This window comes from Castanea sativa, chromosome 10 (assembly GCF_040712315.1).
Source record: "Castanea sativa cultivar Marrone di Chiusa Pesio chromosome 10, ASM4071231v1".
In the NCBI taxonomy this organism is placed as follows: domain Eukaryota; kingdom Viridiplantae; phylum Streptophyta; class Magnoliopsida; order Fagales; family Fagaceae; genus Castanea; species Castanea sativa.
Window position 1 is genome coordinate 7,508,378 of NC_134022.1, and position 13,714 is coordinate 7,522,091.

General features: G+C 31.9%; 1 pseudogene; it reads left to right on the forward strand.

Annotated features, from left to right (window-relative positions):
* Positions 1 to 1,267: 1,267 nt before the first annotated feature.
* LOC142611949 (protein FAR1-RELATED SEQUENCE 5-like) lies at positions 1,268 to 10,071 on the forward strand (annotated as a pseudogene).
* Positions 10,072 to 13,714: the final 3,643 nt, after the last annotated feature.

The following is a 13,714-nucleotide window of genomic DNA, read 5'->3' on the forward strand; positions in this document are numbered from 1 at the left end:
AATAAACTTCTCATATCTGTCTAGTTATTTAGATATTCTATAAGTTTGAATCTATAGTTATAAGATCTTAGGAAATATGTTTGAAATAAGAGGACCGGATTTTGCCATGTCATCAATATTTTAAAAAAGATTTATTTATTTTTATAATTCCAAAGTTTTGAGTACGTTTGAATACTGTTTATTTTGTTGAAAATTGAAAATACTATAGCAAAATAATTTTTAAATGTGTAAAAAAAGAAGTTTGTAGGTCCTGCGAACAGTGCATAAGACCCACTAACAAACATTTCCATATGAAATAATGCGCTTCTCAATAATAAAATAAATAAAAAATGCAAACACAGAAGCAAATGCAGACGCAGACGTAAAATAAGCCCCCATCCAAACGCTTAATAATAGAAAGAAAGATTTGAATTCTAATTCTTATAATAAAGAAATATAAATTATGCCACCAAGCACTATAAATTCTTGGCAAAAATGTTGACTGTCACTATTATGATATCAATTTAAATTTTCGTTACTGATAACGTGATAAAATTTAATTTTTTATTTAAAAAAAAAAAAAAAAAACTCACCATGAAATTAGCTTTAAAATTTTTTAAAACTTTTATCAAAATGCCAAGATAACAAGGGAGCATTAAGCTGCCTGTAACCATGGATAAGCATAAGTGTGCATCCATTTAACCGTTTGTCCTGAAGTGAGCATTGGTGAATGGGATAGATTGACACCAACTACCAAGAATTGATGGGTACGTGTTGCAGTTCTGTGAGACAGTCATGATTTCTGTCATCTTTCAGTAGCTCCAAATCCGATATCGGTTTGCCGCAGTGTAGACATATCACAACCCCGCCAAAAAGACAAGTGTCTTCTCCCTTTTAACGTGGCTTCACCCTATGGAGCATGAACAAAGAGTGAACTTTTACAACAAGAGTGTGTTTGCAAGCAATGATTTTGCATTTTGCCTTTTTTAGTGGGTTTTATGGTATTGTTCATGAACCAACCAAATACTGAAAAAGGCAATAATAAATAGTAAATATTGGATCCTATGACACTATTTATAATTTAAAAATTATTTAGCTATATTGTTTTTAGTAATAAATTTTCAGTTTTTAACAAAATAAGCGGTATCCAAACACACCTCAAATATAAATTATTGCGTAATACTTGTAAATACGTTACAAGTTTAACAGCAAGCATTCTTATTAATAAGCTTGTGCATGAAAATATTTGATCATTTCTGAAACTATCATATATAGCGCACACATAGAAATGTCGACATCGAGCATGGTGGATCCGCAGGACAAGATGAGAGCCAGAGACGTGAACAAGGTGGCTCGAGGTGAGCAAGCTCCTAGGCCTGCTCATGAACCTGGCACCGTCTCGCGTGCTCCTCCACCTTCCCAGTCCCACCCCAGCAACAATAACAACAACAGAGAACACAAAGACAGCAGCAAAGACAACGATGAGGTCTTTCTATTATCTCTCTCTTTCTCTCTAGAGTGTGTGTACGTAAAGAATTGAAAGTGAATAAGGGCATGTTTGGTACCCTAGTTTTAAAACACAACAACACATTTTAAATAACATTACACACATTTTCACACTTTTTTATCTACGCGTATATAAAAAATACTTAAGCAACATAACTTAAACTACTCTCCCAAACATCCCCTGAGCTTTCCTTTAAGTCTCCATGTTTTATTCTTATATATGTCTGCTAGACATAACAAAACTAGTTATGAAAAAGTTAAAAAACAATTAATTAATGGGATGAAAATGTTAATTGATATAGTAATATAATTATCGCATGAAATTAATCCATATATAAATGGTAATTTATGCAATTTTTTTATAATAAAAAAAAACCTTGAAAGCTTATTTGGTATTTGTTTATATTTTTTTATTTGCTCAAGGCCTGTTTGTATTGATGTGGGAGATGAGAGGGGTAGAATAGAGTTAGGAAAAATACCATTGTTAATTTATATCTATAAATGATAGATATGTTTGATAGTTAAAAAAATTTATAAATATTCATTAACATAATAACTTCAAGGAGCGATCTAAATATATCGAATTTAAATAAATAATTTAATTACTTAAGAGTCATAAGTCAATATCGAAGCATTAAAACGTAGATAAAATATTTGAAGAGTTTCAAGAAATTTATGTGTTTTAATTCTTTTAAGAAATTATACAATACTCAATATTTTTTCTTTTTCTCCTAATTCCTATTTTTAATTATCAAAATATACTTAAAATTTTAAAAAAAAATTATATGTGCTTTTTTCATATAATAATAATAAACGAATGCATCATTTTATTTTATTTTAAAAAAAATAAGGGGAAATTACAATATTGATCCCTCAAATTTACTCTATGTGTGCAATTAGTCTATTAAGTTTCAAGCGAGTACAATTAGTCCCTCAAGTTTTAAAACTGAGTTATATTAGTCATCTTACTAACTGCCGTTAGTGGCGTTACTTACGTGGCTAACAGAACATTAACTTGACATTTTTTTAATGATGTGGTATTTTTTTTATTAATAAAAATTACAAAATAAAATTACACCTAAGAAATTCACAAACCGGTACCAAATTAAAACTAGCATTTGCAACTAATTCACAAACCCACCCATGAAAGAGAAGGGGAGAGAGTGAAGAAATCCAAGCCCTAACTTGCCACCGGCGATAGCCAAAGCCCAAAACCAAAATTAAGATGAATACCAGCCACTCTCTGATAACAAGAAGCCATGTGAGCTCCCACGCTTGCTAGTACCTCTTATAACAGTGCTGATACACCTCCATGTAACACCTTGAATGGTTGTACTTTTTTCCCCCAAATGTTATTAAATCAAATTAAGCAAGGTTAATGAATGAATTGAACTGGGTTTGATTGTGTTTGACCTAACTTGAAAACATTTGTGTGTAATAGGAAGCCGGCCAGTGACTTTTTGAGGAGACAGGTCTTCAATCTTGAATCCAATCGCATGAAGTGGAGCATCCAAAACGGCTATCTTGGACGATGATGTTTCTACCATAACAAAATCTTTGATCCTATTTCTTTCTTATTGTTTATATGTCATGAAATCATTCTCTCATCCTATCGTCTATAAAGAATTGGGGCTTCTTGTTGTTACTGTTTCTTGGGTTTGTGAATTTTGAGGTAATGACCTTTTTTAGGGAAAAAGAAATTAGAGAGTTTTTTAATTTTGGTTTTGGGCTTGGGTTGTTGCCGGTGGCGAGTCAGTGCTCTCTCCCCTTCTCTCTTGTGGGTGGGTTTGTGAATTAGTTGTAAATACTGGTTTTAATTTGTTACCGATTTGTGAATTTGTTATGTATAAATTTATTTTGTAATTTTTATTAATAAAAAATGCCTCATTATTAAAAAAAATGTCAAATCATTGTTCTGTTAGCCACGTAAGTAACAACACTAACGACAGTTAGTCAAAGGACTAATACAACTCAGTTTTAAAACTTAAGGGACTAATTGTGTTCGCTTGAAACTTTAGGGGCCAATTGCGCACACAAAGTAAAATTGAGAGACCAATATTGTAGTTTTTCCAAAAAATAAACAAAAGCCCTGAGAGAGGTCCAATACTTTCCTTTAAAAAAAGAAAAAGAAAAAAGAAACGGTAAGGTAGGAGGAGAAGTATAAAAGATAAAACCTTTTGCAGGCTGTTGGTGTTCATATAAATAAATAAATAAAAATTTATACGTAAGTTGGACCGTAAGGCCCTTTTATATATATTGTTCGGCTTGTTTAGAAAACAACAATAATTTTTAGAAGATCACATGCATTACAAATAAAAATGAAAAGTTGCATGCAGTTTTGGAATTGGCGTGTGAGTGTATTTCCTTATTTCATCCCCCTTCCCCTATATATATGTGTGTGTGTGTTTCTCAAAAAAAAATGGAAAGTTTATTTGGTTAGAAGGAAAAGGTGAAGAAATTTTTAGTACAGAGCATGTGTTATACATATGTTCTCCACTCACGCCACCAATTACATGACCAAATTCAACCAGTGTTAGGAACTTGTGCTTTATATATATATATATATATATATAGAGAGAGAGAGAGAGAGAGAGAGAGAGAGAGAGAGAGAGAGAGAGAGAGAGAGAGAGAGAGAGAGAGAGAGAGAGTACATTCAGTCAGGAACCAGCCAATAGATTCCTGCCACGTCATCTTCTTTTAATTTATCACTTAAATCCCTCTCCAAACACAGAACAAATTAAGAAAACCCACAACCCTTAAACTTCTGCTTCCTCCCTCTTCCATCTTTGTTTGCCCAAACCTCCACCACACCACACACCGAAGCTCACCACCACAAAGGTCATTGGAGCTATGCGTGGAGCTTGGAAACATACTGAAGCCATTGTGAGCCACGATCCAAAGGTTTGTTTTTCATGATTTTCTCTTTTCCCCAATTTGGATTTCGAATTATTTATGGGTTTTTATGGGTTTATGGGTTTTTTTGGAGCCTCACGAATTATTTATGGTTTTTTTTTCTTCTGTATTTTGGTTTCTTTATGGGTTTTGATTAGATTCCTAAGTGTGAGGGTTCAACCCGTAACTGAATTTGATTGTAGTTCTTGGAGGATTGTAGTTCTTATAAGTTCTAATTTAGTTCCAGGAGTATTAGTTGAAATGTATAAGTTCCAGGAGTATAAGTTCTAATTGTAGGAATTTTGTGAATTTTCAAATTAAGAAGTGTAATTAGTTAATTTGATACCTAAGAGAGTATTATCTACTAATGAAAATTTTGCAGGGAAAATTTTGACCATAATTTCTATTATCTGCTAATGAATATCATGTTTATGTTTGCTCAAATATCTTTATGCTGTCCTATTTGATTATTTTTTTTTATGCAAATCATTATATTTTTATGCTAACTTGTTTGTTGTGTATGGTTTTGCTATGACAGCTTAGTGCTCAAGTCCATGGCATAAGGTGTAGGAGATGATTGCCATTTAACATAGATTATACACAATTTTCTGCTTGACCAAATTGAATCTGATCTTTTTTTTTTTTGGTTGATAGTTACCTAACTCAGTTTTAGAAGATTCAAAAGAATGTTACTTCTATGATAAGATTGCTAAATTGTTTCCTATATATATTATTTTCAATTTTTTATATTTCTTTATTTTTTTGTATTTTTTTTAAACCTTGACTTAAAGTTTTGGATTTGCTTTTATTGGGATCTTGTTCAATTAGGAATCCAGCACTAAAAGTTCTATATTTTTAGTCTCTATATTAGTTCAACAATGAAATGAATTTAATTGAATGATAATCTTGTTTTTTCTGATAGGTGCCTTTCCGACAAGTTTACTTGTGGTGGTTGTTGAATTCTCCACTGTCAACTTTAGTCTCTGGGACACAGCTAGTATCATTTATTTGATAGCAATTATAATATTTTTAGTTTCAAATATAATCAACTCCTACTTGTAATGTCAATTTGATCTCTATATGTACCAAAGTGAAATTAAGGATGTACTTGGAGTTGTTTTATGTAATAAAGTTTATTGAGTTGTTGAGTAGGATGTTCAAATGTACCCTACCTTTGTTGTGCTTTTGTGGAATTAGTTTGAATTTCAAACAATCAAATTAGTTGTTGGATTTACTCTTTACTTGTATCCTAAATTTAGTTGAAACGTTACCAATTTTCAATGATTAATTTTTAATGATAATTATAATATTAGCGTAAAATTTTCTAATTAAATTTTAATTTTGTAATAGAACAAGTTTGCCAAATTGGGCAAGTTTAGTATTGTAATGGCAACAATTTTAAATTTATTATTAATTGTTGCTTATGAATTTTTCTTCTCTTTTGTTTTTTATAGGTCATATTGAAATTTAAAATTCTTGAATCGAAAATATGAGTGCAAACAACAAGGAACCTGAAACAATCTCACTTTGTGATATGGCGGATGACTTAGAACATGATAAGTCATAAATAAAGGAAGATCAAAATAATGACTTCTTATTGGATGATTCAAATCAACTTTTTGCATGCAATAGGCATTTAGAACCACGTTTTGATATGGTATTTGATAACTCAGAGGCTGCTCGTGCATATTATAATGCATATGCAAGGCGAAAGGGTTTTAGTATACGAGTAAATCATGCTCGAAAGAATAAAGATAAAATATTGGTTGGAACTTAATATGTTTGTTTGAAGGAAGGATTTCGTCATCAATGTAATGAAAACAATGTAAGAAAAGGTTCTAAGCGTGCAGAAACAAGAGTGGGATGCAAAGTAATGATAGGTTTAAAGAAAGTCGATGATACTTGGATTGTATGTAAGTTTGTGGAGGGTCATAATCATGAGCTTTTTACTCCTAAGAGTACAAGTTTGCTTTGTGGGCATAGAGTGATAACAAGTGCCCAAAAGAATCTTATAAATACACTCAATGAGTCAAGTATAGCCCCAAGCAAGATAATATGTATGTGTTAAGTAAAGAATCTGGTGGTGATTATAATGTTGGATGTATTCCAATTGATATTCAAAATTATTTGAGTAGTAAAAGAAGAAAGTTGCTTCAAGATGGAGATGCCCAGGGTCCAGGGAATATACAAATATTTTATTGAGAGTAAATGTAAAAATCCAGTTTTTGTTTATGCAATTGAAATTAATGAAAATGGGTGCATGGGTAATTGCTTTTGGGCTGATGCTAGGTTAAGAATGGCATACCAATATTTTGGAGATGTCGTTACCTTTGACGGTACATACCAAACAAATCGTTATAAGATGCCTTTTGTTCCTTTCACAGGGGTTAACCACCATCATCAATTTGTGATGTTTGGATGTACTTTGCTTGTCAATGAAACAGCAGACTCTTATACATGGTTGTTGAATACTTGGCTTAATACAATGCCTGAAAATCCTCCTTCTACAATTATAATAGATGATGACAAGACTATGGCTAAGGCAATTGCAGATATATTACCAAATGCAACTCATAGATTGTGTATGTAGCATCTTTTACAGAAAGTTCCAAAACAGTTGTCTTATGTATATAATAAATATCCACATTTTCAGGGAGAATTTTACCATTGCATCCATGATACAGTCACTATTGAAGAGTTTGAGTTAGAATGGAATGAGATTATAGAGAAATATGGATTGGGGGATAATGATTGGTTGGGAAATCTTTATATGCGGTGTGAAAGATGGGTTTTAGCTTACTTACGAAGCTCATTTTGTATTGGGATGTCTACAACTCAAAGGAGTGAAAGAATTAATAAATTTTTTAAAGATTATGTTCGTTCAAGTACAACGATAAGTGATTTTGTATATCAATATGAGCAAGCATTGAATGTACATTATCTTAAAGAGAAAGCACAAGATGTAAAGACAAAAAATTTAGTGCCAATTTTGAAAACATATTATAAGCTGAAAGCAGAGGCAGCAAAAGTTTATATAAGAAAGATATTTATAAAATTTCAAGAAGAGTTATTTCGTAGTAAAAAATACAAGGCATCCAAATATCGTAAAGAATGAGTGAAGAAGATATACAAGGTGATAACTTATGGGAAAGAAAGTCCATTTTATGAAGTGTCTCTTGATATTGTTGAGACAAAAGCTATTTGTACATGTCATATGTTTGAGTTTGTTGGAATTATTTATAGGCATATCCTTGTTGTTTTTGTGAAGAAATCCCTTGTGTATTTTCTTCCATCACATTATATTTTAGAAAGATGGACAATTAATGCTAAGAAGTGCATTGTACATGACATATCTAGTGAGGTCGTACAGGTGGAGCATCAACTTTCTTCTACCATGATGAGAAATAGTTTGATGCTTCAATTTTTGGAAGTTGTAGAGGAGGGGTCACAATCAGAGAAGCAATACAAGCATCTTGGACAAACTTTACAAAAAGTTCATGAGGAGCTTCTAGCCATGCAAGATGTTTTTAATGTTGATGATTTAAGAAGTTCTGATAATATTACATTATATATATATATAATGATAATAATAATAATTATTATTATTATTCAACAAATGAAAAATGAAATATTTAAACTGTAGATGTCTACACAATGACAAAACTAAGAGGTTGTTTGGTATGGGATTTTGAGCAACAATTTTCAGTTTTTAAACAACATTACATATATTTCCACATACTTTTTCACCTACACGTATTTTAAAAAAATACGAACAATATTACCAAACGGCCCTTAGTGTGTAGCTTGTGTTTTATTTTTATTTTTATAAATAATCCAACAGTTTTAAACCGTAAACTTCTACATAGTGACATAACTAACTTGTGGGGCCATCTTCCTTCAATTTACTTTCGGCTAAAATGCAAAATCCACACTTTATATTTTACCAATTATTCATTTCAGTTATCTACCTTTCAATTTTATTTAATTAAAGCTTTTTCATCAACTTTTGTTATATTTTATGGTTGAATTTTCAATTTTTTAAGTTTTTCTTCAAATTTCTTAAATTACAAAAATTCAATTAATGATTGAAAAGTATTTTCCATTTTTTTTAAAAAAAAATAACAAAAGTTGACAAAAATGCCTTAATTGAATGAATAAAAAATTTAGAGTACTGAAATAAACGAAAAAAAACAAGGTTAAAAGATTGAAATAAACTATAAAGAAAATTAAAGGATGAGTTTTGTATTTTAGCCATAATTTTTAAACAAAATATATGTAGTATATATACTTATTAAAATTTTGAGAGAATTGGCTTACTAAACTAAGTACTAGCCCCCCTAAAAATATCCAGCGACCTTTTTATTATAAAAATTTATTCTTATATTTATCAAAATTTTGGATCATTCATGATTTTAAAGAATTCATCAGTTCCATTGTAAATTGTCTTTTCATATTGGATACAAGTTGATATTAGTGTATTTAACATTTATGAGTTATGATTAACTCAACATTAGATGTGTGTGTGCATGCACAATTGCACATGTTTTGTCTTGACTAATCTATTAGTACCATATAACTCAGCCCCTCCAAGCTAGCAAAAATTCCTAGTTCCGCCCTTATGTTTAAATTTGACAGTCCCATAAAGTTTCAATTGAGTTATAAGACTTTAAATATTATATACTTAGGTTTGGTTTGATAAAGAGAGTATAAAAGTGAAAGAGAAGTGAAATAGAAGAAAACATAAAATGTTGGAAAAAATATTAGAATATCTAATTTAAAATCCTTTTAATCAGACAAATTAATAGTTTAGAAATAAAAAAATTGTTAAATTTCTTTTGTGTTATCTTTGAATTATTTTAAATATATTTAATAAAAGTATCAAATTATTACTTTTTTTCCCTATTGGAAGATCAAATATTGATGACTTCATATAGTGAATGTCTATCTCTCTTTTTCCTTCTTTCCAACTTTTTACTCTACCAAATGAGAGAATTATTCATCCTTTTTTTTTTCCACGTCTTCCATCATTCTCTTGATTCCTTGTTAAACACACAATAACAGACTTTTACTAATGAAGTTAGTTAAGGACATGACTTGCCAAGAATCACACACATGAACATATCAATTATCAAAAAGCATTACGTTATATAAACAAACACGCATGAATTAAAAATTAACTAATCATCAGTTCACTTGCTCACAGTTATATATGCACAAATAAGTGTGTATATTATGGACTTATGGTGACTAACTATGTTGTTAACAAGTAGATAAAGTTGGAGACAACGCCAATTGATGCAAGATTTCCCTTAATGAACCAAACACGACATTGCTACACTTGCTACCTTGAGTACCACAAGTGAGTAACTCTTTATTCTTTTCTCTCCATGATTATCATCTGTATTTCTCATAAAACGGTTTCACCAGTTGGTTTGAAATGACACATCATCATCTAATCTTAGGCTTATAAAGAGAGAGATTTTAAAACATCTCAAACCAGGAAAAAAAAGAAAAAAAAAAAAAAAGATAGAAACCCCAACAACTTATTTAATATTGATAAAAGCTAAATTAAAAACAAAAACATTATTGATGTTCTTTGTTGATTTAGGTGCATTCAAAAGAAAGGTAAACATGCACCTGAGTGTGAGAAGTTTGCAGACTATTATTGATCGATGTGTCCTCTTGAATGGGTAAGAAATAATTAATCAATACATAGTTATGGCATTTTTGTTGAATTCTTATGTTATGGTGAAGAAAGAGAACAAGGAATATTTCCTGGTCCAATCTAGAAAGAAACCAACATATGGATATCTGGAAGTTATTTGTCTTCCTAATTCCTGTATTTACATGCACACACACACACACACACACACACACACATATATATATATATATATATGAACTAAGCAATCGTGTATAAGAGTAATATTATCTACAACATAATAAATGCATGGCAACCATAAGAAAACTCATCATGCATACTTGAAATTTAACATTAAAGCAATCTAGGAAGTCTTTTTTAAAACATTTAATGAGACCTTTTTTAAAATTTTTTTTTTTTATACAAGATAGAATTTTTACTCTAGCCTAATCTAAGTATATATGTGTGTGAAGCTCCCTCCTGGAGATTTGAACCCTAACCCTTGCCCCTCACACCCCACAAATATTTATACTTGTAGAGTGACTACCGTACCAAGGATGAGCGGTGGTTTTAATGAGACCCTTTCAGTGTTACGAAAAGGGGGGAAAATTGTCTTTCTTTTTCATTTTTATCAAATAACAAGATTAAGTAGTGCATATTTTATTATGGGTTAGAATACTATTTATAATCTTTAAGTTTGAGGTTGTTTAGTAGGTTCCAATTAACTTAACTTGGGGTTCAATCCCTATTTACACCAAAAACCAATTAGTGTCTTGGTATGATGATAAAGTGCGCATTAACTTCATATTGATATTGTTAATCACAACTTTTGAGAATTTACAAGTAACTCATTGCTCTAAGACTATCATGATGAGAAATAAAAGTAAAAATAAAAATAAATAGAAAGAGGAGATTTTACCCTAATGTGTATTTTTTGGATTTTTCTTGTTATGAAAGCATAGCAAAAATCTAACTAAGCATGATATGATTGAATACTAGGGAAAAAAAATCTAACAGCAAAGAAGCGAAAAATTACTTCCATTATCCGGTGAGTGAATGGTTGATATCCAAGGGTGTATAGTTTATCCTTTGTCCTTACTATCACTTTTATTCTTGGATCCTCTCTTCCAAATTTTCACCTTGTTAGAGCATTAACATCCGGGATGTAAAAAAGTGTCTATTTTGTATCCTCAAATATCCCTTTATTTATTTTACCAACTCATTTTACAACTCATACTACATCCTAGTTTTTATTTTTCTCATCACAATCAACACTAGTCATTTTCTTAATATTTTTCTCTCTCTCTTCTTACTCACTGCTAGTGCCTCTCTTCATATCTCTCTGAACCATAGCGTAAACAACCCACGACAACATAAAACCCACGACAACCAAAAGGTCCAAAACCACCAACAACCACCACATCTCTCTGTACACAGCATAACAACCCAAACAATCCATTACCACCACAACCACAACCATTAATAGCCACCAAAAACCACATCAAACCAGCCACCACCACCACACCAAACCATTACCCCTTCATCGCAACCGTAGCCCATTTCCACCACCACCACCACACTAAACCAACCCACCACCACACAGACCGAAATCCTCACCCACCACAACCCACCAAAACCCAAACCCACACATCCCACAACCTACCAAAACCCACAACCCACACATCCCATGCCCACCATTCGATCATCGTTGCTATAGGAACACCACCCTTAGACCTCAAACTTCGACCATCAACACCACAAACCTCAAACCCACGACAAATCCATCCACCTCAAAAATAGCAACCCTCATCCTCACCGTGTAGGGAATTTCCACGAATTCCTAACCTATGAGAAACAAAAATAGAGAAAACACACACCAAAGAAAAATAATCACACGCACAAAACAGTATTTACGTGGTTCGGCAATTTACCTACATCCACAGAGTTGTAGGGATTTCACTGTTATCAGGGAAACATACAAAGTGCGGCTACAGTATTTTTCTCTCTCTAAAAAATGACAACCACTAACCTAATAACAAAAATAGCATTTTCTACATCTTGCACACAAGATTCACAATGGGCTACAAAACGGGCCAAAAATTTGTCGATCCAAGCCTCCGCTCCATGGACTAAGCCTCAGAAAATCTCCCATTAAAAACTACGCAACATTATTCGAGTCGGGTCTGGTCGGGTCGTCAACCGGATCAAATATAACTAGGCTCCACAAAGCCCAACACACCGATCCACCACCATTAGAACACAGAGAACAAAGAGGAGAGAATCGGAGATCCCACCTAAAATCAAGAGGGAAAGTTGAGAGAGAAGAAAGTTTCAGAGACTGAGAGAGTAGTGCTTGAGAGAGAAGTGCAGAGGGGGAGTCAGAGAGAGAGAGAGAGAGAGAGAGAGAGAAGATCTAATTAAATTATTATTATTTTGTTTACAACCTCGTGAATATTAGGTTCTAAATATAAGTACCTACTGTTCACGAGTTCTAAAATTTTTGAGTTTTACATACCGGGTTGGAGTTGCTAAAATAGCAACTGGGGGGGGGGGTGTACACTCCCCATTGCTAGTGCTCTTATATGGCTTTCTCAGAAGATGGATGCTTGTTGATGAAGCTTTTCTTCTGTTGGTGATGTTGATAAATGCAGTGACCTAAAAAACTACTTGGATTTTGTCTATATGAATGGTTTATATGGATTCCTAAGGGTTTATGTGTTGGGTGTTGGTGTGGAAAAAATATTTTGTATTAAATGATACTACATCATCTATATCAAAACCTAATAAATGAGAGACATGTATGTAAAGATAACTACCCATTAACACATGCCTTTTTTTTGTTAGTGGAGTAGTTATTTTTTGCTGACATGTTTCACACTTATTCGATTTTGATATTGTTGACACGATATCATTTGATACCAAATACCTTCTTGTTGGCGTGTAGTGAAAAGTGGGGAAGAAGACCATGAAAATTTGTAGGTTTGGGTGTTTTGTCGATTAACTTTGAATTAAAGAGGTTTTAGAAATTTCTCATGAGTGAAAATTTGGACCTTCTAACATACTTATGGTACTTTATATAAAGTTGAAGGAGTAATGTTGCAGCCATAAATATTTTACAACATTTTTACAAACTATTGATGTGGTTAGCTTTATTGGTTTTCATCTAGGCCTATCATTAATATCATTTTTTTTTATCTACCAATAACCACTCACCATATTAGCAAAATTTGTAAAATTTTGTGTAAAAAAATTTGCATCCTTAGCATTATTCAAAATTGAAGAGTTTTTGTTGCAAAAAAATCTAAAAATTTCCCAAAACAATTATGAAAATCTTAGAAAATTAGGAAATTTTATTTATTAAACTTAGTCCAAGTAGGTGATTTAAGTCCAAATGAGATTGTCATTTATCGGAAAAAAATAGTCTAAAGTAATTCACATGGAATATCAAGAAGCACTTTGAAGCTTTGGATTGAAGTTAAAAGATCTTTGATTTGAAGCTGAAGCCCGTACGCTTTGCTTCTTCTTGTTTTTTGGAGAAGAAAATTTGGGGAGTTCCATTGCCTTTTTTTTTTTTTAACTGTGATTTGTGTTGGTTGAATTGGGTTTGATATGGTTGTGTTTGGATGTTTCCAGTGTGGTTGTGTTTGGGCGTTTGTGATTCTAATGATGGGGATTCCAAAGAGAGTGAAATTGAGG